The 24,501-nt window shown below is 39.1% G+C and overlaps 1 long non-coding RNA gene across 1 annotated transcript in view; it reads left to right on the top strand.

Annotated features, from left to right (window-relative positions):
• Window positions 1-24,501, top strand: part of LOC115894206 — a 61,354-nt gene that overhangs the window by 29,544 nt on the left and 7,309 nt on the right. The window contains exon 2 of the long non-coding RNA XR_004054225.1: window positions 866-1,025. This is a non-coding gene — a long non-coding RNA (uncharacterized LOC115894206). The remainder of the gene's footprint in view (window positions 1-865; window positions 1,026-24,501) is intronic.

The following is a 24,501-nucleotide window of genomic DNA, read 5'->3' as shown; positions in this document are numbered from 1 at the left end:
AACAAAATTCTCTGGGTATTTATGTAGATGCTGCCACCAATGAGCTATTTGCCTTAGAGCAATCTGTAGGAAAATTAGATATCCATGTGACTGTATTCATGCTGGGCAGTCCCTCCTCTCTCCTTCAGAACTGTATTTGTACACCATTTAGTGACCTTGAATGCAAGACCAATTCTGCTGTCTTGAGCTGTTCAATATCCGTGCATTTCACTTTCCTCACTATTCAAAAGAAGGAATTAGAGCTTTCCACCTCACAATTGTTAGAGATTAAAATAACAAACCTTTTTGAAAATTAGTGTGCATTCCAAGCAGCTCTAAAGACCTTGTCAGGAGAATGCTGAAATTAAGAGAAAACTATTCTAGAACTCATTTAAGAAATTGCTAGCTGAGAAATGAAGGCCGTATGCTATGTAAACAAAAGTGGTAATCAGTTAATAAGTGATGTGCATCTGAAACTCAAAAAGACAAAAATAAGAAGCAAATTATTGAAAAAAAAAAGGAAAAGTATTGCCTCTCACCTACATCTGCTTTCTTTCGTTCTCCTTTCTTTGAAGCCCCCTTGTCATAGGCCTTAGCCTCTTACACAGTAAATGACAAGTGAAGAACTGGATTTTGTAGGGCAATCACTGAAGCACAGAAGTGTCACTTGAGTAAATATCCCAGCTTTTCCAACAGGCCAGAAGTGGTGACCTGGAGTAGTGATCACACTGTTCCTGCCTGATGCAGGACATTTAATCTTTAGAATGATGGAGCACAGAATGCAGAGCTGGGGAGACTACTCAGAGATAATCCCGTCCAACCCGTCATTGCACAGATGATGAAACTGAAGCCAGCAGAGTGCCAATTTTTTGCTTTTAAATTTCAGAATTGGAAATTGAAGAATGCCATGGAAAGCAAGGTGAAAAAGGCAGGGGTGTACACATCAATCCCAGATCCAGGGGGCCAATATCTTTAAGTAGACTTCTTCAGATGGCCCATGGGGTCCCACAGAGCTTACAGGACAACTGAAGATCACTCCAAACCAGGTAACATTTCAATAAATACATGAATTTAAGGCCAACAGAACCTGGCTTAGCACCAAGCTGATCCTCATTCTTACCAGAACTCCTGTCTAACCCTAGGTAACTTCACAAGTTGTTAGAAACCATCCTTCAAAGATCTGCCTCTTTCCTTCTGCAGGGCAGCTGGAGGCTCCTAATCAGTGCAGGATCAACAACAGAAATCCACAAATGTCAATCATTTTTCTGTTTTCACTACCCAGTTGTTTTCTCTTGAGTTTAACTGCCTGAATTTTAGTGTCTGTGATAAGAACTCAGGGGTAATATCACACCTCTGGAAGCCCTCTACTGATTGTGAGCTATGATCTGCAAGTGTTGAAAGCAGGATTTGGCCAATTAGGAGTACAAGAATTTCTTGGCACTGCCAGAGCTTCACAGAAGATGTGTGCTGTGCACATTCCCATGGAGCTGGCTTGATTTCACAATCTTTTACAGCCTATTGTAATATACCACCCATCTCAAACAAGGTCCCTCTCCAAGTGTGCTTTAACGTTTTGTAAAATCAGCCGCAAATGTCAGGATTGACAAATAAAAAGTTGAGACCCACATTTTATTCTTTTTTATTCTGTAAGATTTACCATGTCAATTATGTCTTTAATCACAAAAGAGCATAACAAACAAAATGTGCTGTGATGGGAATATGCAAATTTTCTTCTAGTACTTTTATATTAGTATTTTATATTTTATATTTATATTAAATGGACTGTGATGAAAGTATATTTGTGAAACAAAAAATATGTATGTATATTAAAGAATCTTGCCAAGTATAGTGGGAATTTTGGGGGCTTTGTGATGTTGGATCTTCGTCACTCACTCAGCTCAACAATGAAATAAAGCACCAGGGTGTTTGCTGGCTACTTTGACGTTTTATGAGTCTATGAAAAGTCTAAACTTATCATCATTAAAAGTGGACTTGTGAGGTCTGGGGGATGATTTTGATACTAGTTTTATTGTTCAAAACCCCAGATTTGGAGCTAGAACTCTCACAGAAGCTTCTCTTTGAGAAGCTAAAAGGGAAGGCAGGGTGCTCTTCTAGCACAGGCGGGGCGGTCTCAACACTCCTGGGCTTTCTGCTTCTTCAGTGTTTTCCTCAGCATGACTAACAAAAATGCTCTTTGTTCTTTGTTCCAGAGTCAAAGACATCCCTGCCACGCAGCACATAGATTTATAACTTTGGCCAAAGGTTTTGACAAACACAGATTTCTTCAATCCGAAGTCCATCTGTGTGTGTTCCCAGAAAAAAGAGCAGTGCATGTCTTTTTCCCTCTCTCTAATCCCTAGAGGTAGCAAGAGCAGGAGGACTGAGTTCCCAAAAGGACTTCTTATAGCTCTGGTGATAATTACTATCTCAAACAGGCCGGTGTTACTTTGGGGACACACATGGACTTTATTTATTGCTCTTTTTTTTCAAACCGAGATAGTGTCAGCACTGACACACAGAGAAAAGAAACTGTGTCTGCTGTAATGTTTATTTCGTTGGTGTAAGTGGAAAGATCATAACCTGAAGTTTTGATGAAAACACACTTCTTGCTCAGATAATCCATTATGTCATTGATAAGTTCTGCTCAGAGAAAGGGAATGGGTTAAAGAAACAAAAAAGACAACAAGATGGGGGATTAGGTCTGGGGATGTGGAGCATGTAGGGAACATCATAAACGTTCTGATTTCATATCTGGGACCTGGGTACATGATCTGAGACATAAATTTGAATGTTCAACAGCCAAATTATCCTGCCTCCTAGACATAACCTCCCATGATGCAAAGCAACAGGGAAGGTGCATGAATTCTTTCAGGCTCTATGAGTGTCCCTGAGCAATTTGTTTCTTTAGCATCCTACATAAACGTGGCTGGAATAACAAAAGCTTACCAGGGTGCCTATGGGGAAGGGGTACAGTTCCAGTGCCTGAAGTCTCTGTGACAATGCCAAGGGAAAACCATTGGAATGGAAGCCAATATAATGATATTGAACCCACTCAAGTGAGCAGTTTTGTAGCAGGCATCCATTTTGGAGCTCAGCTCAAATACTATTGGAACTCAGTATTGTAGAACAGCCTGATTCACCACCAGGTCTGCAGCAGAGTCCAGGTATGGTATTACTCTTTGATTCACCTAATCTGGGAAGAAGCCAATTGGCCTGTGGAACACCTGAAAGTAAAACACTGCCCACCAGAGATGAGAAACTTTGCTTGCCTATAAACTCTGATAAGAGGCCCTTGATAACTGAAAACCACAGGAATGCCAACAATAAGTCTCAGTTATTGAGAAATTCGCTGTACAATGGGGAAGGCAGGTAAATAACAATCCTCAAAAATAATACATTAAGTGCTATACTAAGGGTACATCCAGAACACAGAAGAGGCAGTACCTAATCCAGCCTGACACTGAGGGTCAGAGAAGGCTGCCACTATATCTAGATTTAAGAAATTCAGGCCGGGCGCGGTGGCTCAAGCCTGTAATCCCAGCACTTTGGGAGGCCGAGACGGGCGGATCACGAGGTCAGGGGATCGAGACCATCCTGGCTAACACGGTGAAACCCCGTCTCTACTAAAAATACAAAAAACTAGCCGGGCGAGGTGGCGGGCGCCTGTAGTCCCAGCTACTCGGGAGGCTGAGGCAGGAGAATGGCGGGAACCCGGGAGATGGAGCTTGCAGTGAGCCGAGATTGCGCCACTGCACTCCAGCCTGGGCAACAGAGCGAGACTCCGTCTCAAAAAAAAAAAAAAAAAAAAAGAAATTCAGAGCACAGTTGATACAGCTTATCTTTAGGATGACATTTGGCCTTACAAATAAATCAAACTTTTCCCGGAACCATTCCAAAGGACTTAGCTCTGTGTATCCATCAGCACCCCCAGTGAATGGAAGAAAGGTCAGAAACGAGTTAACACTGGCCTGTGCCACTGTTTTTAAATCTATTGTCACTGCTCTGTGCACCGAATTGGTATACCTCCCTACCCGATTTTCTTTAACAAGCCAGTTCTTTGTGTCTTCCAATGTCCTTCTCTTCATATAATTTCAAAACAGATCTCTGTCTAACCACTTAAATTGTTTAGCTTCATGTGACATTGTCTTCTGGAGGCTAACAGCATAATTGCTTAGATAATTTTTTGTTTATATTATGTAAGATTTTACTTCCCTTGACATTTGCTATTTTCCCTTCCCCACCTTCTGTGTACTTCAAGGAATTCTGAACTGTCAGTGCTCACGCAGCATGAGCCTGGCACTTTTTTTTTTTTTTTTTTTTTTGAGATGGAGTCTCGCTCTGTCGCCCAGGCTGGAGTGCAGTGGCCGGATCGCAGCTCACTGCAAGCTCCGCCTCCCGGGTTTATGCCATTCTTCCGCCTCAGCCTCCCGAGTAGCTGGGACTACAGGCGCCCGCCACCTCGCCCAGCTAGTTTTTTGTATTTTTTAGTAGAGACGGGGTTTCACCGTGTTAGCCAGGATGGTCTCGATCTCCTGACCTTGTGATCCGCCCGTCTCGGCCTCCCAAAGTGCTGGGATTACAGGCTTGAGCCACCACGCCCGGCCGAGCCTGGCACTTATTTTCAGTATGATTTGTCACTTCATAACACAAAACCTAGAAACACATTCATTTCCTGTGAAATTATCTGAGTTGAGTGAGTTTAAAGTTGGAGAATGGGCTCTACCTGGGGCTACAGAGAGAGCTCAAGCCCCTAAAAGTGAATGTCATCCTTTCATGCCCTGATGAAGCTGTTTATTTTCCATGACGTAGCACTTTCCATCCAGGACAAGGTCTGACCATCCTGGCACATGATAAAATTAGACTGGATATTGGCATCCTCTTATCTTTTTGTCTTTTCTCATTGGTGATGTTCACGTGTCCATTATTCCTCTGGTCTGGAGAGGCTGAAAGAACTCAGGAATTACAAGGATGGGCCTTTCAGTTGCAGGCTGTGGACCTATAGTAGGATCTTTAGAGTGGGATGACTTGTTGTTGAGGAAGTGCCTTGCTCAAGGATTGTCAGCCCAAGCTTGGACACAATGCAGGGCCACTTCAATTCTCCTGGAAATGAGAAGGGTGGTAGCCAGTGGAGAGACTATTTTTGGAATAGCATTTCCAAAGGCCACTTCCACTTCAGAAATAAATATTATGCACCAATTGGTATGATCATGCAGATTTTCATGTTGGATCTGTTAATGTGATAGATTATACTGACAGATTTTTAAACTGCTTTTTTGAGATATAATCCATGTACCCTATAATTCACACAACTAAAGGATACAATTCAATGGTTTTCAGTACAATCACAGAGTTGTGCGACTGTCACCACAATTTAATTTTAGAACATTTTCATCACCTTCAAAAGAAATGCCATACCCAATGGCCATTACCACCAAATCTCCCCATTTACCCAAGCCCTAGGCAATCAATAATCTACTTTATGTCTCTGTAGATTTTTCCTCATTCTGGACATTTCACATAAATGGAATTATGTAGTATGTAGTGGCTTGTTACTGGCTTCTTTCACTTAGCATACTGTTTTTAAGGTTTGTCTGTGTTGTAACACATAACAGAGGTAGTTCATTGTTTTTTATTGCCAAAAAATTTCCATTGTATAGATATACCACGTTTTGTTTATCCATTCAGTTGATGGGCATTTGGGTTATTTCCTCTTTTTGGCTATTATGGATAATGTTGCTATGAACATTCATGTAGAAGTGTTTTTGTGAATATATATTTTCATGTGTCTTGAATATATATCTAGGAGTGAAATTGTGGGTCATATGGTAATTGTATATTTAATTAGTTAAGAATTGAGAGAAAACAGGCAACAGTGAGAACTTTTCAGAAGAAAATGTTAAGGATAGTAAAAGCAGATCATGGTTGGGACTGAAAGGGGCTATCCCTAGCCAGACTGCATAATCTGGATATCAATGGTGGTAACAAACAATATTTCCTAGGTAGCCCTTAGAAAACAAAACTTCTGGTAAACTTTCTTTTAGTTATAATGTCCTAAGATATTTTTCTTATTCATACAGGGGGGTAGGTAGATTTTCTATTCTTGTAAATTATACATACATGGCAGGTCTCAGAAGCACTTAGGAGAAAATTGTATTGATTTCATTGCCTACAGTCAGATCTCAATCTTGTAAAGCAGTGCTGTCCAACATTATGGCCACAAATTATGTCCTGCTTTTAAAATTAAAATAAAATAGAATTTAAAATTCAGTTCCAAATCACACTAGCCATACTTCTTTTTTTTTTCCTTACTATTTTTCTTTTCTTTTTTCTTTTTTTGTTTTTGTTTTTTGTTTTGTTTTCTGAGAGAGGGTCTCACTCTGTCATTCAGGCTGGAATGCAGTGGTGTGATCATGACTCACTGCAGCCTTGACCTCCAAGGCTCAAGCAATCGTCTGGCCTCAGCCTCCCTAGTAGCTGGGACTAACTACAGGCACACACCACCGTGCCCAGAAAATTGAAAAAAAAATTTTTTTTGTAACATGGGTTCTATTTTTTCCCAGGCTAAACTTGAACTTCTGGATTTAAACGATTCTTCTGTCTTGGCCTCCCAAAGTGTTGGGATTACATGTGTGAGCCACCATGCCCAGCATTAGCCACATTTCAAGGGCTCAATCACCACATTTAGTTTATGGCTTTGGTATTAGACAGTACAGACAGAGACTGCTCACCTTATTGCAGCAAATTCTGTCAGTGTTGTTCCATAGCATGAAAGCAGAGGTTCTCAACTGGTGGTGATTTTTACCTCCCAAAAGAACCTGGCCATGTCTTGAGACATTTTGATTTTTATAATCTAGGGGAGGGAGGCATCCACTGGGTGGAGGCCAGAGATGCTCCTAAACATTCTGCAAGGCACAGGGCAGCCTCCACCATGATTAGCTGTCTTAAATTGTCAATAGTGCTCAGATGGGAGAGTTCCCTTGATACCTTTGCGGGACTTGCAACAGGCGTGTGGCTCGTTTACTCCTCCACCATACTCAAACCCCTTGCGGGAAGGGGAGCACAAATGTGAGCGGGTGCAGGAGCTGGGGTGAGTGCCTTTGGGTGTCCGCAGGAATGAACCCTGTACCTGCCCGCGGCAGCGTCTAGGGGTTGTCAGCAACCTCTAAAACCCCAGAGGGCATGTACTACAAACAGTGGTCTTTTAGTTTTGCCATCCACTGATGGCCTAAATGTTAAACAGCTCAGTGAAGTGTCAGTGTGACAGCCTTTTTGGGTTCCCACACCCAGTGTGTCCCAAATTCTTGTCCAGTGTCCAAGAAGAATCAGGTCACATGAGCAGATTGAAGGGTGGTATATGCGGAGAATTTCATTGAGCGATGGGAGTGGCTCTCAGTGGCATGGGGAGCTGGAAATGGGATGGAGTGGAAAGATAATCTTCCCCTGGAGTTCAGCCTGGGACGGCCAAACTCCTCTCCAACCATAGTCTCTGATGTGCAGACGTTCAGATGCTTCTTCTCTTCTCTCCTCTGCTGCACTGCTCTGCTCCTCTGCCATTGGAGTTTGGGCTTTTTATGGGTACAGGGTTAGGGGTGTGGTGGGCCAGAGTGGTTTTTGAAAAGGCAGAATTCAGGCGTGAAAACAGGGTTGTGAAGTTCTCGTTTGGGGCTGCGGGCCCAGGTTTGAGGGCAGAATGCTTGTCAGGGACCCCACCCTTTTCTACCTAGTATTTCTATGCCTCCTGTTTGTATCAGTGCCAAGGCTGAGAAATCTTATTCCAAAGCAATGATGTCTAAACTGAGCCTGCTTTTTATCAAAAAATTTAAAGAATCACCTGACCAGCTTTTAAAAATCCATATGCTTGAGCCCCACCCTGAAGATTTTGATTAAGAAAGTAAGAAGAGGATCTCGGGGGACTTGTGTTGTCCAAAAGCTTTGCAGGTGATTCTTAGGATTGGCCAGATTCAAGAACTATTGTATTAAGGTACACGGACTCTCAACTTTCAGTTTAGAAGAAAACCACCTGGTAAGCATTAGCAGTACTCTCAGAATAGGTTAATAACTCTAAGGCTATTACCTCTTCTGTTTAATTTCTCCAATTACCTCCCTCTCAATTAATGGGGTCATTAAGCACTTAAGACTTGCATTCATTTCCCTTCTCTCTTTTGTAATTCTTTCATTCTGCATAAATCTCGTTTGCAAATGATTACAACTTGTTAAATATTGTACACTTTCTGTTTACAAACAGAACAAATGACCTAGAAAATGTTTGGCAGCTGTCTTTGTTCATTAGGGTTTAACAGGAAACAGCTGAGTAAACAAGTGGCTAGCCCTGTAGGTGGCATGGCATGACATATTATAGTCCATTTCTTTGCTACCAAATAACTTAATGCATGCAAGTGAAATTCACTTTAAATGATTCAAAGTTGCTTACTTTAAGGTCAATATAATTCCACTGAATTTAGAAAAGTGTTTAAATGAATTAATTTTAGGTTTAAGATTTTCATCTGCTTTCTACTTTCCATCATTCTGTAATAAGTTACATAAAGGAAATATTCCCTGCTCTCAAGAAACTTGAAAGGAAATATGATGTAGTTATGGAAATGATGCATAAATATAAGTAACTACAAGAAACATGTCAAACATTCTAAGAAGAGTTATAAATTTGAGAGGAAGAGATCTTTTCAGATGAAGATCTAGGAAATTTTTATGGAAGTAGCAGCATCTTATCTCCCCCTACAGCTATTCAAAAAATGTGTGCTGGTGCCTACTCCGTGTGAGGTCCACCATATTAGGAGCTAGGGATAAATAGACACAATCCCTCTACTCATGGAACTTACTTTCCTGGAGAGTAGTTAGCCAGTTAATTATTTATTGTGTGCCAAGCATACAGACAGGCAATTATGATTCAAAGTGATAAGTGCTAAGATACAGGACGGACATGGTACAATTAATTCTTGGTTTGATTTTTATCACATTGACTCTTTTCTAAGCACAGGCATTTCTCTGACCTCATTTGCAAGGACAGGATCACAGGGCACTCATTCACCCTTAGCAACAATTAATCATGATATGGCCTTTAATATCTGCCATTTAGTGACATGTTGAAATTATCTCTCCGATACTAGTGTTAACTCTGGCCTTCTTCAGGAATCAGTAAAGAATTGTAACTAAGGATCTACCAATATAATTCTCAATTTGTTAATACTTCTGATAAAGCTTACTGATAAAACTAAAATGTATTGGCTCTTGTCTATAAATCTAGTAGCTATGTCAATTGTGAGATTATCCACATATATGATCACTATTCAGAAGGTTATAGTAATGGCTGGCTTTAATCAACCCTCAAATTATTTCAAATTATGAAACATTTAAAATATACCAAAAGTAATATAACAGACAAGTACTGACCAAAATGCCTAAAAGATAATAATGTTTTGCTTTTTTTGTCTTCAGCTCTGTCTTTTTGCCAGTTTCTTTGTAACACAAATGAAACAAAACAATAAAGATATAGCCAAGGTTCCCTTTTGTATCCCTATCTCTCATTCCTTCAGGTTTTCTTCCTTCCAGAGGAAACCTATATCTTGAAGTTGGTAAACTGGCATTCTAAATCTCACATATTAAATTTTTTTCTATATATGTATGCTTGCATAAACAATATATACTATTGTTTAACATGTACACAAATCAATACAATTGTGTGTATCCTTTTGCAATTTGTATTTTATTTTAAAGGTATGTTTCCATGATTTTTAGATGCACATAGATTCGGTTCATTCATTTTAACTGCAGAACAGCAGTCCATCATATGACTAAGCCACATGACCCTACTGAGAGGGCTTTTCCTCTTTTGTGTTCATAGCATTCACTCAACCTTATCTGTAGCAATATTTCCTCATAAAATTTTTAGTTTGCCTTTCCTTTTCTTGGTAAGTCCTGTAGAGGTTTGTCCACTTTATTAGTTTTATCAAAGATAAAACTTTCTTTTATTTTTCTGTTTCATGAATTCTTGTTGTACTTTTCTATGTTTATTGGTTCCATCTTTATTTTTTTCAGTTTTATGGAAACATTTATATACAATAAAATTCACCAATTTTAAGTGTATAATTCAATGACTGTTGGCAAATGTATACAGTAGTATGATCACCGACACAATAAAGATACAGAACATTTCTAACAGCTCAGAAAGTTCCCTCATGGCTTTTTGCGGTTAATTCCCTCCTTTCTCTCCCTGAGCCTTGGCGACTGCGAATCTGCTTTCTATTACTATAACTTTACTTTTCCTGAGACTTCATATAAACATAAATGAATAGTATTTTATCTTTTGTGTATGGTTGCTTCAGTTTGGATAATGTTTTTGAGTTATGTCCATGTTGTTGCATGTATCCATAGTTTGGGTTTTTTGTTGCTGTTGTTGTTTTTTAAGTGCTAACTAGTATTCCATTGTCAAAATTGACTATTCTGTTCCATGAATCTATGTGTCTCTACATAAATCACTGTGTTGATTATGTGACTTTTGAGGACGTCTTGAAATATGGTAGGGCAAATCTTAACAATTTTGTTCTTTTAAAAGGGCCAATTGTGGCCGGGTGTGGTGGCTGACACCTGTAATCCCAGAACTTTGGGAAGCCGAAGTGGGTAGATCACAAGGTCAGAAGTTCTAAGACCAGCTTGGCCAAAATGGTGAAACCCTGTCTTTGCTAAAAACTACAAAAATTAGCCGGGTGCAGTGGCAGGCACCTGTCATCTCAGCTACTCGGGAGTCTGAGGCAGGAGAATCACATGAACCTGGGCGGCCGAGGTTGCAGTGAGAGATCACGCCACTGCACTCCAGCCTAGGTGACAGGGTGAGACTAGGTCTCAGAAAACAAAACAAAACAAAACAAAACAAAACAAAAAACAGGCCAATTTTGATTTTGATTGGGATTGTGTTAATTCTGTAGATCAATTTTGGGAGAACTGACATCTTAACAGTATTAAGCTATCAGATCCATAGCATTGACTATGTCATCATCTATTTAGGTCTTTAAACATTTTCCTTTGGAACATTTTATAATTTTCAGTGTACAGGTATTGAATGTGTTTTCTCTAAGTATTTCATTGTCTTTTCTCCTTCCCTCCTTCCTTCCTTCCTTCCCTCCTTCCTTCCTTCCTTCCTTCCTTCCTTCCTTCCTTCCTTCCTTCCTTCCTTCCTTCCTTCCTTCCTTTTCTTTCCTTCTTTCCTTCTTTCCTTCTTTCTTTTTCTTTCTTTCTTTCTTTGAGATGGGGTCTCTGCAAGTCTCACGGCAACCTCCTCTCCTTGTTTCAAGAGATTCTCCTGCCTCAGCCTCCTGAGTAGTTGGGCAAGCGCCACCATGCCTGGCTAATTTTTATATTTTTAGCAGAGATAGGGTTTCACCATGTTGGCCAGGCTGGTCTCAAACTCTTGACCTCAAACAATCTGCCCACCTTGGCCTCCCAAAGTGCCAGGATTACAGGCATGAGACACCACGCCTGGTTTACAGGCATGAGACACCACGCCTAGTTTTTCCTGTTGTTCAGTGCTAACATATGTTGTTTTTCCAGTTGTTCAATGCTAACATGTAGAAGGAAATTTTGATACACTGCCTTTTAATTTCCATTTGGTTCAATATATTTTCTATTTCCCTTGTGATTTCTTCTTTTACCCTTAGTTATTTAGAAGTGTATGTTTTCAAGTACTTAGGGTTTCTCTATATATCTGTTTGTTACTGATTTCAAATTTAACTATTGTGGTCATAGCACATACTTTGTATGACTTGAATTCTTTACATCTGTACGGAGTGGTTTTATGGTTAAGAATATGATTTATTTTGGCACGTGTTTTGTGTGCAATTATTAAGATTGTTAGGTGAGATTTTTATTTAATGTCAATTTCAAGTTAATTGAAAATATTGGTCAAGTCTTTACACCTTTACTGATTTTCTTTTTCCTTCATCTACACTTAAAATCTTTAACTATAATTGTGAAATTTTCCATTTATCTTTTCAGTTTTAGCACTTTTTTTGCTTCAGATGTTTTGAATCTGTTATTATTTGCATATACATAGAAGACTATTATATCTTCTTAATGAATGAACCTTATGTCATTATGTATTTACATTGTTTCTCTCTGGTAATATTCCTTGCACTGAAATCTAGTTCATTTGATATTACTATGACTACTCAAAGTTTCTGTGGATCGTATGGGCATGGAATTTATTTTTCTCTTATTTTACTTCTAACCTGTCTGTGTATTTATATTTAAAGTGGGTTTCTTTTGGACAACATACAATTGATTCTTGGTTTTTAATCCAATCTGACAAACTGTGTCTTTAATTGACTATTTATACCACTTACATTTAATGTGATTAGTATGGTTAGGTTTTTATCTACCATCTGCTATTTGTTTCTTATGTTCTACATCTTTTCCCTTTTCTCCATTTTCTTGCCTTCTTTTGGTTAAGCTGATTTTTTTTTTTATAATTTCATTTTTATCTCCAGTCTTGGATATCTATTAGATTTTTCTCTAGGATTTACAATTACATTGTGAACTATTTATAGTTGGACACTTAATCAAAATGTACCACTTTCCGGCTGGGCGCGGTGGCTCATGCCTGTAATCCCAGCACTTTGGGAGGACGAGTTGGGTGGATCACGAGGTCAGGAGATCAAGACCATCCTGGCTAACATGGTGAAACTCTGTCTCTATAAAAATACAAAAAAAAAAAATTGGTCGGGCGTGGTGGCGGGCACCTGTAGTCCCAGCTACTGGGGAGGCTGAGGCAGGAAAATGGCGTGAACCCAGGAGGTGGAGCTTGCAGTGAGCCGAGATGGCGCCACTGCACTCCAGCCTGGGCGACAGAGCAAGACTCTGTCTCAAAAAAAAAAAAAAAACAAGTACCACTTTCCATACAGTGTAAGAATTTTAAAGCAGTATACTTTCATTTGCCTCTTCTATCCTTTGTGCTCTTGCTATTGTAAAACTTACTTCTAATACAGTATACATTCAACAAACTTTTGGTTTGGTTTTAAACAATAACTTCTTAAAGGTTTATTTTAATGAGAAAACTGTTTAATGGTTATTTTATATATTAATAATTTTCAAAAGTCTTCTTTCTTTGTGTATATCCACATTTCCATTTGGCGTCATTTAATTTCTGCCTGAAGAACTACCCTTAGTATTTCTTGTAGTGGGAAAAAAATTAAAATTCTTTCTGGATGATGATTTTCTCAGCATTTGTTTGTCAATGAAAGTCTTTACTTAGCTATCATTTTTGAAAGACAGATATTTTTGCTTTGTATATAATCTTGGTTGCCAGTTTTTTCTTTCAATGTTTTAAAGATGTCACAGCATTGTCTTGAAGTCTGTCTGGTTTCTGATGAGAAGGTGCTTTCATTCTTTCCTTCGTTCTGCTATACATGTAATGCCCCACCTCCAGTTCTGGCTTCTTTTAAGGTTTCATCTTTATTATTGTTTTTCACCAATTTGATTGTGATGTGTATTGGTGTGATTTTCTTCATGTGTCCTGCTTAGATTTCAATGAGATTTCCGGATCTGAAGTTTTATAGTTTTCATCAAGTTTTTAAAATTTCAGTCATTATTTCTTCAAGTGCTTTTGTGTCTTTCCTCTTTGACATTGTCCCATTGTTTTCACTCTTTCATGTTGGATAGTTTTTGTTGCTATGCCTTCAAAGTAAATTACTCTTTGGTTCTGCAATATCTAGTGTGCTAATTATTTTTAGTACATTTTTCATTTCACATCTTATATTTTCACTCCTAAAATTCAAGTTGAGTCTTACTTATATCTTCCTTGTGTTCATGTTTTTCTCTATCTTCTTAAAGTGTGGACTTGATTTTGCTGTTCTAACATTCTTATTTGCTAAATTTATCATCCCTGCCATTTCTGGGATTGATTGATTTATTTTTGCCCCCCCTCGCTGTGGGTTGTATTTTCCTGCCTGCTTGCATAACTGGTGATTTGCCATTGGATTCTGGATTCTGGTCACTGAGGGTTGCTGGATTTTTTTTTTTTTTTTTTTTTTTTTTTTTGAGACGGAGTCTCGCTCTTTCACCCAGGCTGTAGTGCAGTGGCCGGATCTCAGCTCACTGCAAGCTCCGCCTCCCGGGTTTACGCCATTCTCCTGCCTCAGCCTCCCGAGTAGCTGGGACTACAGGCGCCCGCCACCTCGCCCGGCTAGTTTTTTGTATTTTTAGTAGAGACGGGGTTTCACCGTTTTACCCAGGATGGTCTCGATCTCCTGACCTCGTGATCCACCCGTTTTGGCCTCCCAAAGTGCTGGGATTACAGGCTTGAGCCACCGCGCCCGGCCGGGTTGCTGGATTTGATTTTCTTTCTTTAGATATTTTTGGGGTTTATTCTGAGATTCAGTTAAGTTAGTTGAAATGAATTAAATAGTTTTTAAAGCTTGTTTTTAAGTCTTAGGTAAATCCAAAGCAGATTTAGTCTAGGGTTAATTTGCTCCCATTACTGAGGCAATACCTTTTTGAGGATTCTGTTTGATGCTCCAAGTATTAGGAAGTCTTTCTTTCTTGTTGGTTTGAGCATGGACTACTCCTAATGAGAAGTGAGCTGTGAGCATTGTTGCACCTATTCCTTTCTGATGGTTCTTTCTTTGGCATTAGGTAACTTCCTTGCATGTATGTGTAGATCTGCACTCATGCAAAGACATAGAGGGGAACCCTATTGCAGATCTCTGGTGCTGTCTGTGTGTATCTCCTGACCTCCTAAAATTCTGAATTCTGTCTTCTCAAGTCAGCAAGGCTGCTGGACTCTGTTTTGTTTTCCTCCTTGCACTGTAGTCTGGAAATTCTCTTCAGGCAGTGAGCTGGGGCAATCAAAAGGCTTACCTTATTTGTTTCCCTTCTCTTTGGGATCACTGTCCAGCACTGCCTGTTTTCTGATGTCTAAAAACCACTGTTTCATATTTTATCTCCTTTTCAAGTTATTTAAGATGTTAGGATAAATCCCATTCCTATTTGTCTATCATGGCTGAAAGTGAAATTCTCCCTACAATTTTTTTCAGTTTTCCTTGTTCTTTATCTGCCCTATTGAGTTGAAAACTTAACTCATTTAATATAAATGTATGTATTTTAAAAATAAGTGTAATTTAAAAAAAGATATTGAATGTTATGAAGGCTAGGAATTTAAGCACTGCATTCACTGTTCCGCAATTCTACATGTGTTTGTATGTTGCACTTTCAATTCAGTTTGAAATCGTTTAAAGTTTCCATTGTGACTTCGTTTCATGAGTTATGTTCCATGAGTTACTTAGGGATGTAGTTTTAGTTTCAAAATACTTAAAAAAATGCCTCTTATTATTTCTAATTTGGTAAGTTCAGATAATGTGCTGTGTGAAACTATTTTTTTTTTCAAATTGTTGAAACTTTTGTGAACAACTATTTGATTGCTTTTTATATTGTCCCATATATATTTGAAAAGAATGCATATTCTATGTTAGGTGCAGTGTTGCATTTATGTATCTAATGGACCACATTTAGTCAAACTTACTATAACCATACCAATTATTTTACCATTTAGATGTGTCAAATTTATTTATTTATTATTTATTTATTTATTTATTTGAGATGGAGTTTTGCTCTCTGCCCAGGCTGGAATGCAGTGGCATGATCTCAGCTCACTGCAACCTCTGCTTCCCAGGTTCAAGCGATTCTCCTGCCTCAGCCTCCTGAGCAGCTAGAATTACAGGCACCCGCCACCACACCTGGCTAATTTTTGTATTTTTAGTAGCGATGGAGTTTTGTCATGTTGGCCAGGTTGGTCTTGAACTCCTGACCTCAGATGATCTGCCCACCTAGGCCTCCCAAAGTGCTGGGATTATAGGCATGAGTCACCATGGCTGGCCCTTTAGATGTATCAATTTCTGATAAAGCTATGTTAAAATTTTTTGCCATGATCTGACTTGTCAATTTCTTATGTAGTTTTCAGATTTTGCTCTCTGCTTGGAAGTTTTACTGTTACATTTTTGTGCTATATTAAGTTTCCAGTGCCATATGAAATAATAAAGAACTCCAGAATCTCAGTGGCTTCCAAAAAGCATTTATTTCTTGCTGAAAGCTCTGTAGGTCAGCTGGGGTGGCTGTGCTTCATCCTGCTGGGTAGGGTCAGGTTTATTCCATATTCTGTTAACTCCAGGACCAGTGACTGCTCAGAGCCTGTTCTTCTCAAGAGGGGAATTTATTAGAGAGAAAACCACACCACAAAAGCATGTTTAAAGCTTCTGGTAGATGTACTTCTGTTTACACCCCATTGGCTGAGATAAATCACATGGTTAAGCTCAACATTATTAGGGCTGGCAAATGAACCCTGTCTCAAGGGTGGCACTGCAAAGTTATATGGTAAAGGGGATGAATATATGATTCTCTTACATGGGGAGAGTAAAGAATTGGAAGCAGTAATCTAAGATACTACCACAATTATATATTAATAATTTTGATATCTTCTTGGTGTATTAATTTATTCAACAAATACTTTCAGGATAACTACCACATACAAGGCACTGCCCTAGGTAGATGGGAAATACTAGTGAACAAAAAATACAAAGATCCTGCCCTAGTGGAGCTTATATTCTTCCAGGGGAAACACATACTAAAAAAATAAACATGATAAGTAAATTATATTATTATAGGTGCCATGGAACAAAGAAAATGCAAAACAGATGAAGGGTGCTTGGGAACTGGAGGGAGCAGAAGACAGGTTGTGCTTTTAAATGTGGTGGTCAGAGTAAAGGACTGTTCCATTATCATTTTTTTTTTTTTTTTGGCTGATATTAACATGGCTAAACCCACTTTATCGCCATTAGAAGATTAACTTCAAAAACATCTCTAATTCTTTATTCTTCCCTGTATCCACACATTTTGCAGATCACCTGCAGATTTTTACCATTAAGTATAGAAGTTTGTTTCCCTGCTTCTTGAATCTGGGCTGGTCTTGTGATTTACTTTAGCCAATAGAATTTTCTGGAATGATGATGTGCCAGTTCTGAGCCTGTACCTTAAAAGGACTGTGCACTTACTCCTACTGTCTCTTGGAACCTGGCTACTGACATGTGTACAAGCCCACGCTAGCCTGCTGTATGATGAGAGAAATGTGAGGAAGAGCTGAACCAGCTAGCCACACCCCCAAATACATGAGAGGGCAAAGCTAATCCATTGATAACCCATCAGATGACCCCATCTAACCTATAGGTGTGGGCATCACATAAATGTTTACTTTTCATGTGGTTTTTTTTATACAGGATTATCGTGGCAATAGATAATGGATACATATGGTATATACTTTTTATCCTTTCGTTTTCAATCTTGCATATGGTGTTTTCTCAGTGTATATTTTGCAAGTCACATATAGCTGAATTTTAACATTTTTTTGCCTATGGGGTTTGTAACTTTACATTTTAAATAAACTTATTTATACTTATATTTTCTTATAATGTCTGGTTAATAATACATAGCTTCATCACACCAAGTAAGATAATTCTTTTTTTTTTTTGAGATGGAGTCTTGCTCTGTTGCCCAGGCTGGAGTGCAGTGGTCGGACCTCAGCTCACTGCAAGCTCCGCCTCCCGGGTTCACGCCATTCTCCTGCCTCAGCCTCCCGAGTGGCTGGGACTACAGGCGCCCACCACCTCGCCCGGCTAGTTTTTTGTATTTTTTAGTAGAGACGGGGTTTCACCGTGTTCGCCAGGGTGGTCTCGATCTCCTGACCTCGTGATCCGCCCCTCTCGGCCTCCCAAAGTGCTGGGATTACAAGCTTGAGCCATCGCGCCCGGCCAAGATAATTCTTGTAAGAGACTTTAGCTTCATGCTTATCTATGCTCCTCTTCCTCTAAAGTATGTTGATATCACCAAGGGTTTTAGTTCTAGATAATGATTCAATTTGTTTAAATAGTATTCCAGTTTTTTGAGGAATAGACAATTATATGTTATTTCACAGATGTGTCACCAGCAATTATTTTAAATTATGCTAATTGCTTAATTCTAAGAGACTCTTTTCCTTTGCATTTTAACCCTTCTGATATCAGGAGGCATCTCAAAATTAGTGTGTACATTTTATATGGTGTTTCTTCTTGGTTTATATTATTCTAACATTCCTCTATGTCCTTTGTCTCTGCCTGGTCAAGTCCTCATCCTTAAAGACTTAATTGTTTCCTCCTCCAGAAAGTTATCCCTGACCTTCTGGTTCCCATCTCCATGCCTTTAATATCAATCATGTTTTGTTACAAAATCTGTTTGAGTGTCTGCATTCCTCACCAGGGAAAGCTTCTTAAGGGAGGCTCCAACTATTGTCCACTTTATATTCCCCTTGGATCTTACGTATTTCTAGAGGCATACATAATTAATACATGTGTGCTAAAGCATAAATTAAACAACAAATTGAAAGGTAGCTTACAAGAACTGTGAGGGGTCTGAGATTTTACTCTGTTGCAAGCTAACAAGTCAGCTTGCCACAATGTCATGGATGCTGACAGAAGATAGAAGACCTCCTGAGTTAGAGTCAAAAACGATTATCCACAGCGAAAGCAGTAGCTGGAGCACAAACTTGGTTGCATTGGTTTCTGGAGCACCAGTTCCGCAGGGCAGCTTAGGTGGTCCTAGACCTATGCTTGCACAAACATGGGTTGTGTCGTGGGAGACAAATGTGGAACCTAGAAAATGTACCACTGACAGCAGCCGTGGCTGAAAGGAGAGCTTACAGCATTTCTCAACGCTGCTCACTGGAAATGGCCATGAGAAATATTCTAGATAAAGAGTGGTCAGGGCCTTGCATCCTTGGCATAACCCACCAAGACATCTAGGCATTGAAGAGACCCATGGGGTAGTGTTTCTCAATAGTAGAGAAAGCAGTTAGATGCAGATGGTGTTTTTTACTGTTATGATAACAAAACAATAAAAAGCAGACATAAGAACATTTGTTACTTCCTCAGGCCACTGAGCATGGGGTTAGCAGTTCCTTCCTTGGCCTCCATTGTACCATAATAGAAAATCACAATGAAGACCTTGAACTATCCAGTAAAAGTTAAACTTTTTTTTTTTTTTTTTTTTTTTTTTTTTTTTTTTTTTTTTTGAGATGGAGACTTGCTCTGTCGCCCAGGGTGGAGTACAGTGGAGCGATCTCAGCTTACTGCAACTTCCGCCTCCCAGGTTCAAGTGATTCTCCTGCCTCAGACTCCTGAGTAGCTGGGACTACAGGCACGCACCACCACGCCAAGCTAATTTTTGTATTTTTGGTAGAGACAGGGTTTCACCATGTTGGCCAGGATGGTCTTGATCTCTTGACCTCGTGATCTGCCCGTCTCAGCCTCCCAAAGTGCTGGGATTACAGATGTGAGCATTTAAGAAGACAGGATGTGTATAAAATATAATCAATTTTACAGAAATTCTAGCTGAAACGCTTAAAATAAAGGGTTGTTTTTTAAAGAAATAAGGTTCAGAAATCTAGAAAGTTAAGGTATATAGAACTAGTCAATCTTTGACAATGGTAGATAAAAGTGTTCAAAATTCTTCTTGTGAGACTTAAGGTAATGATATGTGGCCAAAGTTGATATGTATCCATATTACTAAAAACTTTTTTTTCACATATTTGCCAGATGCTTATGTATATCTTTTTGGCTACTCATTGCTATATTTCAAATACATAAAATTTAGATTTTATTCAATTTACCTTTACACTTTTAGAAGACTTTGAGAATAGCATGTAAGGAATTTGCTTTTCTGTTTCATCAGTAATAATGTGACCCATGACTGGATGACATTAATAAATGATGTTCCATACTAAAGGCAATTCTTGATAAGAGACATTATATTGCTCCAATACACATGCACCATGAACCAACAACATATATTATTTTTTACAGTTTAATTTCCAATTTCTAAAAGAATTCTTCTCCACAAAGATCACAATGAATTTCAAGTGAGATTTAGGATCGGATTTAAATGAACTTAGAAAAACATTTACTTGTATTTTATCTTATTTCTCGTTTCCCAACTATTCTCTAAATCATAGAACTCATAGGAAATATTAACTGCTTTTTAATTTCTCCTTGGGAAATTCACCAATTTTATACATTCTGAACTAGGAATTTAGCTCCTATACATTTACAGAAAGAAATTGACTGTCACATATTTGTGACTATTGTTATGAAAAGGTGAACACTTTATCCTCACTACTGAGTCAGGAATATATCTAGATGACATTTATGATTATTTCTTAAACAAGATATTTGGGAAAGCTCTACTTGCAAAACATATTAAATGGCAAAGAAGCTTTGGTTAGAAGTGAGGAGGGCTATAAGGAAGAAATAGGAATAGAAAATAAAAGGGCCAGAATAGATAAAAGAAGTCTATTTTGTAGGCTTGAGGAAGGGAGTGCTGAAGCTAAGGGTGGAGCAATGGCATGCAGAAGAAACTGGGGACTTCCAGGGACAAAAGGGAGGCTGGAGGAGAGGAGTGAGGAGGGGCCAGTGAGGTGGCTCACGCCTGTAATCCCAGCACTTTGGGAGGCCGAGGCAGGCGGATCACCTGAGGTCAGGAGTTTGAGACTAGCCTGACCAACATGGTGAAACCCTGTCTCTACTAAAAATACAAAACTTAGCTGGGTGTGGTGGCGGGCGCCTGTGATCCCAGCTATTGGAGAGGTTGAAGCACAAGTGTCTCTTGAACCCGGGAAGCGGAGGTTGCAGTGAGCCGAGGTCGCTACACTGCACTCCAGCCTGGGCAGCAAAGAGCAAAACTCCGTCTCCAAAAAAAAAAAAAAAAGCAATTAGGACAGGTTTTCTCTAAGGGATATGGCAATCACATAACAGGACAAGAAGGTAGACAGGAGCTTAGGGGAAGGGGCAGAGCTGGGGGTTTCAGGAAATACTAAGAAAAGGAGCTTGAGGGCAATGAGGGTGGAGCTGACTGGCTGCCAGACCACCTGGAGGGCTGTGCTGGGGAACCAGAAAGAGCTGTGTGGGAAGGAAAGGGATTGGAGGGTAGGCATGGTGGCTCATCCCTGTAATCCCTGCACTTTGGGAGGTGGAGGCATGAGGATCTCTTGAGCCCAGGAGTTTGAGACCAGCCTGGGCAACATAGCTAGACCCCATCTCTAAAAAAAAAAAAATATTAAAAATTAACCGGGTGTGGTGGCACGTGACTGTAGTACTTGCTGCTTGGGAGGCTGAGGTGGGAGGATCACTTGAACCCAGGAGGTCAAGGTTACAGTGAGCCATGATCACACCACTGCACTCCAGGTGACAGAGTGAGCCCCTGTCTCAGAAAAGAAAAAGAAAAAGCTTGTCAAAATGTGCAAAACCTTTGTAATAAAAGCTCCAAAATATTGCTGAGAAATCTAACAAATAAATAAATGATTATTTGGATTTGTTGTTGTCTTCAGATGGAGATGACATTGTTTTACAGCTTTCTTTATTTAAAAAAATAATAATAAAGGGAGTGGAATGAAGCCTGGGCCTTGGAGAGGGAATAGGACAAGGAAGTCCTAGAGGAGGCTGGTGAAGAGAAGAGCCTGGGTGTGTATGGGAAGCCATAGCCTCCTGCCTGTCTAGGAGGGAGGCCACACAGCCGGGATACTGTTTCTGGGACCAGATAAGAGATACAGTGAAAGGGAAACATGCTTCCTTTTCATGTCCCACTTACAATGGTCTTGTGGACCATATCTAGTAATATGTATACCACATTTGCAGAAAAATTTCAATAATATCCTTTTTATTAGCCTCAGAGCTATCTATTGTATGACCAGAATGTGTTCTTGTTGGACATTTATATTGTTTCTAGTTGATGTTTGTATGAGCATGCTGTACTGAATGTCCCTGTAGCTAAGTCTTTGCTCACGATCTTAATAATTTCATAAAGAGAAATTGCTGGGAGTGGGAGAGTGAGTGTGGGGAAGGGGAATGCCAGAGCAAAGGACATAAACGATGTTAAGGTTTCAGATAAGTAATTTTCAAATTGCCCTAATTGACATTCTAACACAAGCCTATGATGATCTCTGCTTCCCCACGTCCCATTATCACCGAGTATTATTTTTAAAAAAGGTGAAATTACATCTTAAATTAAAAAGACATCTTTCTTTAAAAAGTAACAGGATGACTGCAGATGTACAGGCATCAAGAGAGATTATCAGTAGGTAAGTTCATGCTGCCTCCCGGTGGCACATAAAAAAACTGACAAGATAGAAAACCAAGTCCAACCAGATAGGGACTATCTAAGCAAGTCATCGATGTTAATTTATTTAGAGCTAAAGTTTTATAAAGTGAGTGGAAGAAACACAGAAAAAATGGACTTGATCTTAGCATATTAGAGGAAATGGGAACTAGAAGGAAAACATTCTTACCGATGACTAGAACATGTGACATGATTGTGTATGATGAACTCAGAGATGATTTATTAAACTGAGTGATAGCAAAAAAATTAACTTTTTGATGTCAGGCTAGGAGGAAAGATCACTCGCAACTTCTTTGAAGGGGCTATGGGACTACCTATATCTTGTGTATTTCACATCTGTTTCTTCTAAAAGACAGTGAAGACAACAAGGTGCAGTCTTCTAAGGTAACTATTTCCCTGAAAAAGAACACTCATAACAGTAATTACGTATTCTGTGTCTTAGACCACCTTTGGGGAAGAAAGTTTATTTTAACACTGAAATTGTTTCTGTATGCAAAACACTATGCTCTCTAGGGACAAAGCAGGAAAGGAAAAGGGAAAAGGGAAAAAGGGAAAAAGTTGCGCAGAGAAATAACGGTTTTTGTACTAAAAGGAGTTGTTTATCTTTTGCTGTTTTCCAGAGTTCCATCCTCTTCTCTGTTTATCTGTTTCTGCATGATCTCAGCTACTCCTAGGACTGCAAATACCACTTGTACAGTAATCCATTTGCTTATTCAATCTTTGACTTAGATTCACTGTGGATAAACAATATGCTTAGTATTATTTCCATGAGACTTGATGTTGGAGAAACACACATCAAATAATCATATCAATAGGCATGTATTTATAGATTATGATAAGTAAGGGGAAAAGTTCAGGTTACCAAGAGAATGTATAACTTAGTGGTTCTTAAACATTTGCTCTCATACCCCTAATGCTCTCCTATCTGTAATGACTGATGATTAATGTACTGATAATTGGGTACTTGCCTATATTCTTCAATCTTTTTTTTTTAAAAAATAAAGCACTACCATTAGAGACTACCTGACTTGAAAAATGATTTTCTACTTAGCCATTAGAATGGTCTACAATCTTAGTTGCTGGGAAGCTTAACAGAAGGACTCTAAAAAAATTATATGTGTTATTATTTCACTTAGATATGCCTTATTTAACACATATACTCAGAAAACATACTCTTAATTTTAAGATACTTTTTTTTGTATTTTTGTGTTTTAGTAGACACAAACTGACTACTTTGTTGGTCTCGAACTCCTGACTTCAAGTGATCTGCCCGCCTTGGCCTCCCAAAGTGCTGGGATTGCAGGCGTGAGCCACTGTGCCCGGCCAGATCAATGAAGTTTCAATTTTATAATGAGTTCATTTCTACAAAACCTTGGAGTTTGAGTGTGCAGCCTCAATGAAATAAAGTACCTCTTTATTTCAAGTTTTAAGTACCTTAAGACTTCTTACCTACATTTTTGGGTTTGCTCTAACAGAACTCTCCCTTGGGTACATTGTATTGTTTAAAAATGTCGAGAGATGGAAGAAAAAAATGTCCTTACGTTTTCTAGAGTTTCCAGATAAAATATACAATGACCCATTAAATTTGAATTTCAGAAGCTAATAATTTTTCAGTGTTTTAGTATATCTGGAACATACTCATACTAAAAAATTGTTATTTATCTGCAATTCAAATTTAACTGGGGTTCTGTATTTTTACTTGCTAAATCTGGCAACTCTACCCATGTTCAACTCCACATTGTGTCTAATTATCAACAGCCCTACATGCACCAAAATACTCCATTTCTAATGCTGTGCTTTGTGTCTCACAGAAATTTGAATAATATGGAAAAAGACACAATGGCCCTACAAAAGAAGGCTTCACGATGCTACTATTTTAAACAGCTCTTTATTTGTTCAGTGTTTCAGGGGAATTTACACTTCAGGGTAACAAACAATAATAAATATAGGCAATGAAGACTTTTTTGTTTGTTTGTTTTGAGACGGAGTCTCGCTCTATCACCCAGGCTGGAGTGCAATGGTGTGATATCGGCTCACTGCACCCTCCACCTCCTGGGTACAAGCGATTCTCCTGCCTCACCCTCCTAAGTAGCTGGGATTACAAGTGTGTGCCACCACACCTGGGTAATTCTTGTATTTTACAGGGTTTCACCACTTTACAAGGTTTCATCAACAGGGTTTCACCACTTTAGCCAGGCTGGTCTTGAACTCCTGACCTCAGGTGATCCACCCACCTTGGCCTCCCAAAGTGCTGGGATTACAGACATGAGCTACCGCACCTGGCTAGGAGACATCTTTATTTATAAATTGGAAACTGGGCAACAG

Source organism: Rhinopithecus roxellana, chromosome 17, assembly GCF_007565055.1.
Source record: "Rhinopithecus roxellana isolate Shanxi Qingling chromosome 17, ASM756505v1, whole genome shotgun sequence".
In the NCBI taxonomy this organism is placed as follows: Eukaryota; Metazoa; Chordata; class Mammalia; order Primates; family Cercopithecidae; genus Rhinopithecus; species Rhinopithecus roxellana.
The sequence above is the reverse complement of the archived record's forward strand: the minus strand, read 5'-3'. Positions and strand labels throughout refer to the sequence as shown.